This window comes from Gavialis gangeticus, unplaced genomic scaffold (assembly GCF_001723915.1).
Source record: "Gavialis gangeticus isolate Ggan-Ray unplaced genomic scaffold, GavGan_comp1, whole genome shotgun sequence".
In the NCBI taxonomy this organism is placed as follows: Eukaryota; Metazoa; Chordata; order Crocodylia; family Gavialidae; genus Gavialis; species Gavialis gangeticus.
Genome location: NW_017729033.1, coordinates 30,297,188 through 30,311,147, shown reverse-complemented (window position 1 = coordinate 30,311,147; position 13,960 = coordinate 30,297,188). Strand labels below are relative to the sequence as shown.

The 13,960-nt window shown below is 42.0% G+C and overlaps 1 protein-coding gene and 1 long non-coding RNA gene across 3 annotated transcripts in view; one reads left to right on the top strand and one right to left on the bottom strand.

Moving 5' to 3' along the window:
• The window catches only part of EVC2 (EvC ciliary complex subunit 2), a 192,506-nt gene that overhangs the window by 111,915 nt on the left and 66,631 nt on the right, over nt 1-13,960 (bottom strand). The gene's annotated exons all lie outside the window — the stretch shown is intronic.
• Nucleotides 1-13,960, top strand: part of LOC109303923 — a 23,976-nt gene that overhangs the window by 7,297 nt on the left and 2,719 nt on the right. The window contains exon 2 of the long non-coding RNA XR_002099264.1: nt 10,190-10,194. This is a non-coding gene — a long non-coding RNA (uncharacterized LOC109303923). The remainder of the gene's footprint in view (nt 1-10,189; nt 10,195-13,960) is intronic.

Below are 13,960 nucleotides of genomic sequence, written 5' to 3'. Positions count from 1 at the left end.
ATGATGGCTTGCCTTATTTCCCCAATAGTACACAAAACAGTCTTTCTATTTGTTTACATTAGCAGCCTGCATCATAGGGAAAGCAGCCTCTAGAGAGATAGGTACAAAATGACCAAGGGAAGGCAGTAACTGGCAGAGCCTTGATTCTCTTCCCATTAAAGTGCTAACCACCATATGATACCATATTTGCCTGAATACAAGTGACCTTAAATTTAAGATGACCTCCCTCCTCCTCCCCTATAAAGCCAATCCCAAGTTCAGAACCTGACAAAGTCAAGAACAGAATCCAAATCCTTCATTCCCAGTATGTCTTTACCATTAGCCCAGTCTTCCTTTCACTAGCCAATTAACCTCCTTAAATTGTTTAAACAAGTCAAATGAAGTTTAATATTGCAGGCACATGGCTTAAAACAGGCATGAAAGAGTGAATAAAGTAGATGTATGTGTATGCAATTATAAAAAGCATGGCAGTGTGGGACATCTAGGCATCAATATCATACAAAAAACATGTAAGTGGCATTTCAAGAATGGTCTTGTAATGCTTGATATGGATAAGATGCAGCCATGATTAATATTAAAAGGCCAAATCCTCTGCCCTTTTTTCAGCTGATTTATGCTTTTCAGACAGCTTAAAACTGTCCAAGGGGCATCAAAAGGTTCACTTGAAACAATGGACTCTTCAGCTAGTGTAAGACAAGTGTAGATATTTTCAATAGATCTAAGCATCTAGAGCTAAGTACATCTTAGCCCTAAGGGCTAAGCATCTAGGGCTAAGACAATCAAAAAGCCCCAGGCTGAATCCATTCAATCTTTGCAGGTTTTTCTAAACTGCACAGATTGAACTGATAAGCAAGAAAACAGACATTCACTTTGAAAACAGAAACGCAGCCAGACCTCTGCAGTGCTCCATACCAGGAGCTGGCGGGGAAGGGGAGGGGGGTGATAGAGCATGCCTCCCAGCCTGCTGGCCACTGCCAAAGTCACCTGAATGCAGCCAAGCAGGGCTCATCCTTGACTGTAGACTTTAGGGGTGGGGGAGAGGAAATGCCTGCCCCCCACACCTCTGCTCACTAGCCCAAGTATGATAACTCTTTCAGCTAACTGAGGAGGGGGTGAGAGGGAACAACCCACCCCTTTGGCCTGGCACCAGACCCCCAGCCACATCCCCTCCTCAGCCAGCTGAAAGAGTGATAGTACTGGCTAGGAAGCAGAGGGAGTGGGGTAGACCCTGCTCTGTTGAAGCAGGCAGCACAGCCCAGGGCTGCAAAGAAAGCATCCTGGGATGTTGGGGGCTGTGAGTTAACTTGAACTGGGAGGGGATCTGGGACAGAGGTTCCATAAACTGGTTTGACTTAAATCAGTTAAGTCTGATGCTATATCCAACCAGGTTTATCTTAAACCAGTTCTGGCCATTTTAAAAGTGGTTTAAGTGCACTGAACTTCTGTTCTGTTACAGGTTTAAACTGGTTTCTGATAACTTAAACCAGTTTATGTGTAACTTCTGTCCCTAGCCTTAATGAGAGAATAGATTAAAGTGACCAATGTCATGAAAGAACTGAGCACAGGTGATAAAATAAGAAATCGCTCATTAACTATTACATTAACTGTATCTTCAAAAAAAATCAGAGCTCTTGTCAGTCAAATTACAGGCTTTCGGGAGACAGAATTTTGAAATGAGAAAACTTAATAGCTGCTGAAACAGAAGCAGTGGGAAACACTCTTCTAAAAAACAGGACAAAGTAATTTTCTTTTGTTTTTGAGAATCCATAGCTAATGAGGAACTATAGTGGCATTGGCTTCAGCAGCCTATAAGGGAGGCAAACACCATGAGTTCTGTCCTGCATTTCCTATTACATTACCTCTTCTCTTTGGTGGAAGTCAGAGGCTGGGTCAGAGAGCCTGGTAATCTGCCAGATCCTTGGCTATAGCCATGAATGGCTTCAGTCTGTATATCTTACAAGAGATCTGAGAGTGCTCTGAGTTATGCCATTAGCTGTTTCAGCTGCAAGTCATTGCTGGACTGCAGAAATGAAAACATGCATTCTGCACTTCCATTTCCCTATCCACTACTCAGAAGTATCAAACTCAACACAGCTGAGGACTGAGCCCAAAACATTTAAAAATAAGTTAAACAGCTAAGAAACCTGACAATGCTTTCTCCTTGATCCTTGTCCATTGACGCTTATTTACAAAATGATTTCACAACAGAATTCAATGACTGAGCAAACTTTCCACAAAAATGAAAAATTGTAAAGTATGGATAAAATCAAAAAGTGGGTTTTTATGGAAGATGGTGAAAATAACCTGGACAAATTGACAACCTGAGCTGAGAGATTATTAGATAACACTGATCCTCTTCAGCAAAGAGTTATATGACTCAGGAAAATGTCAACAGCCTGCAAAGTCTGCATTTGCTAACAGCTGGCAGTGTAAAAATCCTTTGATTCCCTCCAGCTTGTTGAACAGAGACAAAGTGTTTCAATTATTAGGTTTAGTCTTTAATGACTGTTTAAGAGAGGCCCTCAGTTAAAGGTCAGTTTAAGGCCCTCAGTACAGATTATGAATGTGTGAAGAGTTTTGAATTAGCAGCTCACATCAGGAGTGCAGCTGATGGAATAACAGTAGCTAGTATAGAAGAGTTAGAACTGTAAATGATATTATTTACTTTGCCAAACAGCAGCAATGAAAGTTCCCAATTTTGATTCTAATGAAGTCAACAGAAAAACTGCATTTGATTTTAACAGTAGTGTAACAAGGGTGGGGTGACCGGGCAGGTGCCCTGGGTACTGACTTGGGAAGGGGTGGAAAGATATCAGATGCCCCTGCAGCCACACAATTGCACCAGTGGTTCAACAGCATCCAGAAGTCACTGCTGCTACCCTCATGTGCTCCACTGTCCTGGGTGTCTGGCTGCTTTGTTACATTTCTGCATTTTAAAGAAGCAGAGTGAGCATATTGCCCCAAAGACATCCAATCAACTGCCTTTAGCACCTTTACCTCAATTTTCCAAAATAAATGCAACTTTTAACTGCTTGGCTCCATTTTCTAATTTGTTGACTTCACACCCTCGATCTGATCTTTTACTCATACTTTCCATCTGAATTCCATGATAAAAAGAATCCATTTCCCTAGAAGCAAATTAAATTGAGCTGTACAGTGAGAAATTTACATTTAGAATGAAAAACTGAACTTCTAATATGGGAGTAAATTGTTTTTGACTTTTCTGCCAAGACACTCTGGAAATGGTTTGATCCTCTCCTCCAATATATTGACCTCATTGCCTTTTATCATGAGAAAAAAATCAACTGCAGGGCATACATATTAGCTAGTGATTTGCCAAGACAATTGGCAGTAGGTAGCATGTATCAGGGAGCAAGATTAAGTGCCATACTCAACTAAAGCTTCATCTAAGCTGCGCTAAGACAAAAACTGTACAAAATAAGGGGAAAGAAGTCAGATGTGGGCAACCATTTGGAAACTGTAAGAGAGATACCTTTGAAGAATGATTTCTTCATGGATTTTGTGAAGGTCATATGTAACTGCACACATCAGCTAATACCTAATCAAAATAAGGATACAATCAGCCCTCACCTCTCTTTTTACTCAGTTTCAGACACATAGCTGAAAAGACTGACAACAATTCTGAATGTGATTTCCTACCGTATACAGAATACAAAATACATTCAATTGATAAAGAATCTTATCATTAGTATTCACAACTAAAGATCTAACATTTGAGAGTATAAGTAGAAAGGGATGTAATAAGAAACAAAACCAGCTGCATTATTAGATTATCGTCTAATGTGCACCACTCTTACACATTACAGAAGCTAAACTCACATAACAAGGTAAGTAACTAAGAAGCTTCCTGATATAACAACAACAAAGTTTAATTCTCAACCTATCCTCTTGCATTCTACAAATGACCCTGCACATCAATACTCATTTAATCCTCTTAATTTATTTGCAACGCACTTTATTTGTTCGGTGAACTCTGCACCACTTATAAAATCCTGAATGATGTCCTTTGTACAGGTCATAGAAAGCCACAATAGGTCTACCACAAATGTATCTATCACTGCAATATAAATTAAAAGGAAAATATAGAATCATAGAGAAGTAGGGCTGGGATAGACCTCCAAAGGTCATATAGTCCAATCCCCTGCCACAGATGAAGGCAAAACCCCCATAAATCCATACCAATCTGACCATAGGATAAAATTCCTTCCTGACCCCAAATCTGGCAGTCAGTCTGATCCTAAGCAGTGGGGTAAGACCGTCTAGCCAGGAACCTTTGGCTTTGCTTCCATCAGGAACACTGGCACACCCCAGTCAAAGTCCCCAGCCTTGGCTGAAGCCAACACCCAGTGCCTCTGAGGAAGGTTTAAAAACACCCTGGCACATGTTGAAGAAAAAAAGAGGGGAGGAGGAGAGCAACCAGCAAAACCCAGAAGCATGGGAAATATAAATAGTAGAACATAGGCATGGCTACGCTCAGATCACCCCCAGGCAATGGCTGTCCAGCCTCTTCTTGAACACTTCCAGTGGTGGAGAGTCCATAATTCCTCTACACAGAAGACTGCTATCACGTCCCTTCTTAAGCAACTTTTCCTCAAGCTGAACATACCTAGCTCTTTCAGCCTCTCCTCGTATGACTTGCCTGCCAAGCCCTTGATCATCTTTGTTGCCTGCCTCTGGACCCTCTCTAACTTCACATCATTTTTAAGATGTGGTACCTAGAACTGCACAGTACTCCAGATGAGGCCTAACCAGTGCTGAGTAGAGGCACTACCACCTCCTGGGTCTTGTACCTAATGTTTCTACTGATTCATTCCAAAGCCACATTTGCCTTTTGTGAAGCTGCATCACACTGCAGACTCATACTGGGTGCATTTACATGTCCATTTTACTGCAAAGTTGACTAAACAGCTCTGCAGTAAAGCATCACTGTCTACATGTGCAACAGTATTAGGGTGCAGTAAATTAACTAACTGCCACAGGATAGTACTGTTGGGGACAGTACTATCCTTTGGCAAAGTAATTTACTCCACCAAAACACACATATAGATGATGACAGGCTGGGACATGAGGCTACTGAAGTGCTGGGACTGCCTGCTACCTAGTTCTACACTATAGCACCCTTGTGCCCCAGCCAGCCCCTCTGCCACCTGATACTGCCAGTCAGAGCCCAGAGCTGACCCCCTGGCATCCCTGCCAGCCCAGAGGTATCCACCCTGGCTCAAACTGCTGTGGTCCTGGAAACGCATGTAAATGCTGCAGCCGAGAGCAGTCTTCTGTGATGCAAACTGAGCCAGAGTTGATCCTGTTGTCTTACTGGAACATACAGATGCACCCAGTGAGTGTGTGATCAATCTACCAAATCCTTTTCCATAGTGCTGCCATCCAACCAGGTGTCACCCGTCTTATATTTGTGTTTTTGATTATTCCTCCCAAGGTGTAGCACCTTGAATTTGTCCACATGGAACTTCATCCTGTTAGCTCTAGCCCAACTTTCCAATCTGTCAAGATCCTTCTGAATTGCACTTGCATCCTCCAATGGGTTCACAATCCTTCCCAGTTCCGTGTCGTCTCCAAATGACATACAGTATCATGTTGATGTTGGAGTGAGATGGAAACCTAAATCAGACTGAGTCAGATGGAAACTTTGAGTGAGGGGAGGGTGCACATGGAAGCGCTTACATCTGGGTAGCAAGATACACACAAAGAATGGATGAACCAAGAACACGTGGACCAAATAGAATTAATACCATCTAAAGAGTCCACCCATGAGAAAACCAATCCCCTTACCTGATTAGGCCAGCCTTGGGATGGAGCAAGCTTGTTCTAGGTCAAGAAGCCAAATCTCTAAGTTCCTCTTCAGATCTGGGCTAAACAGTAGGCTTACTTATAGTTCTATGATTATGATTCACAGAACCTATGATCCTATGGACATATCTCATAGTATCCAAACATGAATAAAAACAATGTACTTACTCCTATATATCCTGCTTATCAGAAAAAACAATGGCAAAGGTCCCCAAGCTCCCTAAGATTGGGTCCAAGATACTTCCAGCCCAGAGACAGCTCGGTAAATTGTTCTCCAACATATAATTAGCTTCTGGGCTCCACAGGTGGGAAAAAATAGGCAAAAAGGCTGAGATTATTTAGGCGTGTAAATTTCATTAAAATATTTTGATTTGAAATACCTCTATTCTAATTAGGCAGCACTAAAAATCAACATGTTAACACAAAGCACAAGGCTGGGAAGAGTCTGACCCCTACTGCTTTGTCACTAAGCAGGAGAAACAAATAGTCAATAATGTTTCTCAGGTATAAAATCAATTTAAATTGCATCCGCAATGCCTCAATATTAAAATGGAAATGTGTTTTTTTTAATTTAAGCCTTTATAAATCTCTATCTTTGACCTCGATGGTTCACCAGAAAATAATGTTTATTTCCCAATTTTAATATTCTCTCCTAGTATCATTTGTATAGTTTTCCGCAGTTATTTATCATTGTGTCTGAAACCCTCCAGAAACTAGTTGAGTGATTTTATCATTATCCTCAAATAAGTTACATTCTGGATATTTCAAGCAGATTTAGTAAGCGGAGAAAGGAACAGGAAAGAAATCATGGTTTCATTCTTGAAGATGAAACCTTTAAGGAATAAGGATTCTGAACAGTATAAAAGTATGCACTGATTAAATAAGTGAGAAGAAACTGAAAAACACACTTACTACGTTCACCACCTTGTTCCAAATGTCACGGTACCAGTATTCAAGGATTATATTAAAATGTATGTGTTTCAAACAAATGCACCCACACACCTGCAAAATGGTTGATTAGTGTTGGACTATATTGCAGGGAAATTCAATGCACTCTTCACCACTGACACCATCAAACAAATACAAAACAACAAAAATGTACAAAACTCCAGAGTTCAGAGATAATATGAAATTTAAGAGCCTAAATTTGTACACCTTTTTGTAGCAACCCTGCCACTGACTTTTACACTGAATAGGTGCCCTGCATTCGACAAGATCAACTATTCTCATATCTGAATGACTCAAACATTTCAGAATAACCAACCGGTTTTAAAAAGGGGGAAAAAAGGATCCAAACTTGATTCAGTTGTGATAAGGATAATAATACAAAGAGGTTGAGATGATTTGTAAGACTGTGTTGTTGGGAAAGAAAAGAGAAAAGAATAGTTCTTTTTATAGAGTCAAGGGTAACTCATTGGATAGCTCAGATGAATTCAGCAGATTTGTTGCAACAGATAGAGTAGGGACAAAGCATTCATCATGTAAGGATAATGAGAAAGCAGAAAGCTAAAGGCCTGCTAAAGCACAGCAGTTCTCATAATGGATCAGAGCTGTAGTCATTTTGGTTCAGAATCATAGAAAAATGAAGTAAGAAGAGACCCCACAAATTTTTCTAGAGCGGGGCAGGCAATAATTTTGGCTGGAGGGCTGCTTAACAAGTTTTGGTGATCTGCTGAGGGCCCCAGGGGTAGCCCCACCCCTTGACAGGTGTCCCACCCCCTGGTTGCCATATTGGGACTGCCCTCTAACCCCTGACTTTTGCTACCAGAAGTCCCTCCCCTTACCCCCATCCCGAAAATAATCCTTTCGGAAGGGGAGGATTGCCATCTTGGAACCAGAAAACAAACAAATTAAACACTAAAAGTCAAAGACCTACTATAACATTTTATTACAAAAAAATTGTGCCATGATTTTTGTCTCCATATTGTATATAGAAGGGACTGCATAACATCTCAAAAATAAAGTCTTACTCTTGTATACTGTGTGTTGGGGGTGTGGTTCTGGTTGGGGGTGTATGTGAGGGGGCTGTGGGCTATGGGGGTATGTGAGGGGGTGGGCTGGCACCTGGCAGTGCATAGCTACACACCATGATGGGGAATAAGTGGGAGGTGTGGGGACCCCTGAGCTCCACACTCTCACCAGCCCCCTGGATGCGGGCTCTGCACTGCCACCAGCTCAAGTCCAATGCTCCATGCTCCCACCCAGCTGCAGTTCCCCCCTGCCCCTACCATTGCATCCCCACCTGCTGCCCAGGGCAAGGGGGGCACTGGGGAAGTCAAGCAGGTCCCCCCCAGCTGCTGGCTGGGCCAGTCTATTCCACCCATGAGGATGGGAGCGAGGAACAATAGGATATGTTGGGCGGGGGGAGGTATGTGAGGGCCTTACTCTCACCCTCATGGGCAGAAGGGCTGGGCAGGGTAGAATTCGTTGGTGGATGCCCATGAGCCACATGAAAGTGCCTGGCAGACCAAATTCAGCCCGCAGGGTGTATTTTACCCACCCCTATTCTAGACCAATCCCTGTTCAAAACAGGATCATGCCAATTGGAGGCACTTCAGAGAAATATTTTTCTAATCTACACCTGCAAAATTTCCAGGGATGCAGATTGCACACCTTCTCTGGATAGTGTGTTCTAGTCCTTAACCATGCTCAGTCAGAAAGTTTTTCCTACTAACCAACCTAAATCTCATGTCATGGTTTTAAGATCTCTAATAATTTTGGTGCTCTCTTCTTTCTTGAAGTGAGGGCCCAAAACTAGCTACAGTACTTCACCACCAGTGCTGTGATTTGCATGCAACACTCTGCTTTTTACCCATGTGTTTGGGTTTTTTACAACATCACCTTGTTGACTCACATTCTACTATTATACCCTCTAGATCCTTCTTTATGGTACTGAAACCTAGCCATTCATTCCTCATTTGCATACTTCTACTTAATTATTCCTTCCTATGTACGGTATTTTGCACTTGTCTTCAATGAATTTAATCCTTTTTATTCCTGACCCCATTTCCAATTTATCAAGATCCCCTTGAATCTTATATCTGTTGTTTAAAGGTGTCCATTCCGCTGCCAAGTTTGCGGTCATCCACAAACTTAGTAAAGGTACACTAAATTATTGACAAAGCCCATTACCTGGTCATGGAAGAAAATTCGGCTGGTTTAGTATGATTTTCTCTTGACAAATATTGTGTTACTCATCACCTTGTTATCCTCTAAGTAGTTGCATACGGGTTGCTTAATCACATTCGCCAGCATTTTTCTAGGTATCAAAGTTAGATTGACACTTCTTGTAGTTCCCCGGGTTTTCCTTCCCTTCTACCCCTCCCTTCCCCCCTACTTTTTTTTTTTTTTTTTTAAGATAAGCACTATATTTACCCTTTCCTAGTCATCTGTCTTGGATCTTACATGACCCTCATGAGTTTTCAGAGATAATAGCTAATAGCAATTACTTCAGGCAATTCCTTGAGTACTCAAGAATGAATGAATGAATCTCATCAGGCTCTTTTGATTTGGAAACGTATAGCTTTCCTCAGTAATCTTTAAGCCACTGGTTCTCAACCTCTTTTAGACTTGATGCACCATTTTGTAAATTTTCAGAATTTAACTGTACCCCACGTAAAAATTAAAGTAAATATATTATAATAGAAACATTATAATTATATAATTTATCAATGTGTTATTAATTAACCCTACCTTGCCCTACTTCTTTCCCAGTCTTCACCTAAGGAGGCAGAGAGTGATAGAAGTTAAGGGATGGAGGAGATCTCATAAGATCATCAGGTCCAGCCCACACACTCTAAGGCAGGAACGACTGCTGAGGTCAGATGACCCCAGTGAGGTGTGCGTCCAATCATCTTTTGAAGATCTCCAGGGAAGGTGACTATACCACGTCTGGGGGGAGTCTGTTCCAGACTCTGGAGACAGGAACCGTAAAGAAGCTTTCCCTTACATCTAATATGAAGCGATCTTCTATCAGTTTAGGACCATTATTCCTAGTCTTCCCCTGAGGTACCTTGGTGAACAGATTTCTATTAGCCCCTGATGTTCACCCCTTATATATTTAAAGGCTGCCACCAAGCCCCCCCTAAGTCTTCCCTTTTCCAGGATGAACAGTCCCATGTACTTCAGCCTCTCCTTGTATGGTCTGTTCTCCAGACCATAGTTTCTCAACCTGTGGTACATGTACCCCTGGGGGTATGCAAGACACAGGAAGGGGATATGAAGGTACCTCAACACTCTCTTTCTCACCCTCTTTTCCTCTCTCTCTCGCCTCTTCCTCCTCTCAAAACTATGGCAAAAAATTTAAATTCCCCAGTAATAATTTGGTGTTCAGCACTCCTAGCTTGGCCAACATCACCTCTAGCCCAGGTACATACTTAGGTTGTGCACCCCGGTGTAAAAGGTGGCAACCCTACCTACACCAGATCAGACATCTGTCATATCACGGCCTTATATACATAGCCCTTCCAGCATATGGCACACATTAGTCTGTAAATATAAAATCCCCTGGAAAATTGAGTGTTGGGGTACTTATTAACATTTTCGGAAGTTAGGGTGTACTTGCTACTTAAAAGGTTGAGAAACACTGCTCCAGACCTTTAATCATTTGTGTATCCCGCCTTTGGCTCTTTCCAGCTTCTCTACATACTTCTTGAAGTGCGGCACCCAGAACTGGACACAGTACTCCAGCTGTGGCCTCACCAATGCTGAGCAGAATGGGAGGATGACATCCTTAGTTTTCCTTGTGATGAATGGATTGATGCATGCCCCAGTGTCGTTTGCTTTGCCAGCTATAGCATCGCATTGGTGGCTTACGGGGCAAGAATAGCCACCGCCACCACAGCTGCTTCTCCAAGGACTCGCATGCTGGGGACCAGAGTCAACTGCCCACAGGCGCCTCACATTAGCCCGGGTAGTGTGTGATGAGCTGGGGTATAAGTCTTGCTGAAAAGGGTGGTTCTGCATTCACACATCTGCCCGCCTGCGCATCTGCCCACAAACTGCAGAGCATACAGAGGGTTGATGAGGCATGGGAGGAGGTAGCCACATTACTCCTTGTCTGTGTGACTCAGGTGGGTAGGGATGAGCATCCCACTTTCCTCTTTACATAGGGAGCAGGCACTACAACACTTGTACCAGAATCTCACAGCACCTTGGTTGAGAATCCCTGCTCTATTGCATTAATGGAATTACACTTTTCTTTATCTTCTAGCATATTTATACTTCACTTTATTGTTATCTTTTATGTACCCTTATTACCTTTCAGTTACCCTTACTAGCTGTATCTTAGTTTGTGCCTTGGCCTTCTGGATTTTGTCCTTAAATGTTCATAGTGTGCCTTTATACTTATCCTTAGCAATATGGCCAGATTTTCACTTTTGTGCGATTCTATTTTAAGTTTCAAGTAATTGAAGCACTGATGACTTAGCCAAGCAGATCTCTTGCTATGCTTCCTATCCTTTCTCCACGCTGAGATAACCTGTTCTCAAAATCGAATATTGTCTCTTTAAGCAACAACTGCTTTTTCCCTTAGATCTGTCTCCCCCGGGATCCTGTTTCTCATAGAAGACAGCACCATTTAATCCAGAGGGAAGTGCAACCAGGCACATGTGAGGTAATATAAGCCAAGGAAGTCTTACCCTAACTCCCAATAGGCAGAGATTGATTGAAAATCTCAAATATGAAGTTTTACTTCCATTCCAATATAATTTTTTAGAAGTAACTATTATAATTCTGGATGTTCTTGCTGTCCAAATAAGTGTCCAATTCCAGGGACAGGACAAGTTAACTCTGAGGGTCAACAGGACACAAAAGAATATGAGAGACAACTGAACAGAGATGGAAATATTGAGAGTGGAGAGGCTCACCCTAGTAAAAGATGGTTTGGGACCTGCACTCTGTTCAGCATGGATCCCAGAGCAGCCCAAACACATTCAGTCTGGCCAGAGCAGCTGGACTCTGCTACATGCAGCTCCAGGACAGCACCACGTGTGGCCCCTGCTCCAGCCAGTCTGGAACCGGAGCTGCATGTGGTGCCTGCAAGCACCGTGTGGCATTTGGGGCCTGGATTACAGGAGCTGGCATCAGATCTGCTGGGAGAAGGGGAGGGAACTGTGATATAACCCACAGATCAGCCCTGTGCATGCTGTGCCCCATACGGATCAGATCAGACCCAGAGGTAGCACAGGGGGCTGGGTCAGTGCCAGATTTAGGCTTAAACTACTTAAGTCACCTCACAATATGAGGGGCCTCTAAATAAGAAAAAAAACTGACTCAAAATCAAGTTTTATAATAATTAGTTGGTAAATAAAGGAGATTAAAGAGATATAGAAAAATGACTCTCTAAATATGGACATTTTCATTCTAATATGACAAAATATACATACATTGGATTATTTTTATCATATGGGGCCTCTTAAAATGGGCATAGTTTAGGGCCACAGCATGTTATAATCTGGTACTGGGCTGGGTAGTGGGATTGCATGGGCTGAATGTTTGACACCCCTGTATTAAATGGAGGTATTGAGCTGAAAATAAAAGAATAGCATTGATTACCTGAATATTACTAAAACATTCTAGTTTGCTACAGAAAAAAACCTATCTCTTCTCTCATCCTTCAGTTCACCCAGATATTTGTTGCTTCTTGTCTTTATCTGCTCTCCAAGTGAAACAGAGGAAGCAGAAGGAAAAATCTTATTCTCTGCCTCCTTGATTGTGTTCTGTTAACAATAGGATTGTTTATCTTGACATTATAAGCCACTTCAACAAAAAAATTTTAAGAAGCCCACTTAACTCTAGCAGGAGTTTTCAGCCTTTTTGGTTGGTGTACCCCCAGCGGCCAGCCCAGAAGCAGGGAGTCCCCCAATTGATTGACAAGTATTGGGGGAATCCCCCCGCATGCAGCAGAGAAACCAGAAGCACCAACTGCAAAACTAGAAGTGCTCCCTGCTTCTCTGTGCCGCTGCCATGTACCCACTGGGGCCTTCCCAAGTACCCCCAGGGGTATGCATACCCCTACTTGACAACCCCTGAATTAGAGCAAAAGACTCCATACCATGATATTCATCAGGAGAAACAAGTATAAAATCAGAGTTTACTTTCCTAAAATGGGCATAGAGTTTGCTGACTTCAATCAGTGAAAATTTTCACTTTTCTTGATCATTTCTAAATCATAATCGGTTTACAGATCACAGAACAAAAATATAATATAGGCTTATACAGTGAAAAGTATCACAGCATGCTTTGGTGGCCATCTCTTTTATTATAAGCAATGCTATATGCTGTATCTGCTTGCAAAAGCATGAATAAATTGAAGAACACTGAAGAAGAAAAAAGAACAATTCATCTAAAATTAGCAGAGTTAGTTGTTTTACGAGAAATAGGTAATAATAGGGTTTTTCCAGAACTTCGTTTTAGTTATAATACTGGCCCTGATTCTTCCCATCCTTGAAAATTGCTGCTACCTAGCAAAACTTCATTTAAAAAAAACCCCTAAGCACCTTTCCAGCCAAATTCCAAAGAAAACATACTGTCAACTGAACATACTAAAATTGATTGTGTTGCAAGATAATGTAGGACGCTGTCAACCATCATATATCTTCCACTGTAAGATTACTAGAGATGATAAGATAAGCAAGCATTAAGTGGATCAATACTTGTATGAGAGAAATCCTGGGAAAATCCAGGGGTTATAGGCTTGAAGCTTTATTGAGGTATACTTTAAATAGATTCTGTGTTTTGCCCCTGACATTGTCATACAGCTGTGGAGAAACAAAGTGATTCCAATGGAGATTATGCATGTTGTGTATAAATCACTTAATCATGTCTATAAAACATATATGGATCCTAAGATTCCATATAATAAAGTGATGGAAACCATCAAAGGAGGGCTAAGCAAGGCACATACCCTTGGGTGTTCCTGAAAAAAATGCTAAAGAGTTTGGTTAGCCAAAGGAAGCCAATTCCTTAAAATGGAAGTTGTGTACAGCAGTGTAACTACGGGTGGGTTGGTGAGAGGCGTACGGTACCCACGACAGGCACCATGTTAGGAGGGGTAACAAAATCGCCACCCCACCCCCATGGAGTCCACACCCTGGCAGCATTGCCATGCTGGGAATTCCAAAATAGTTCCTGG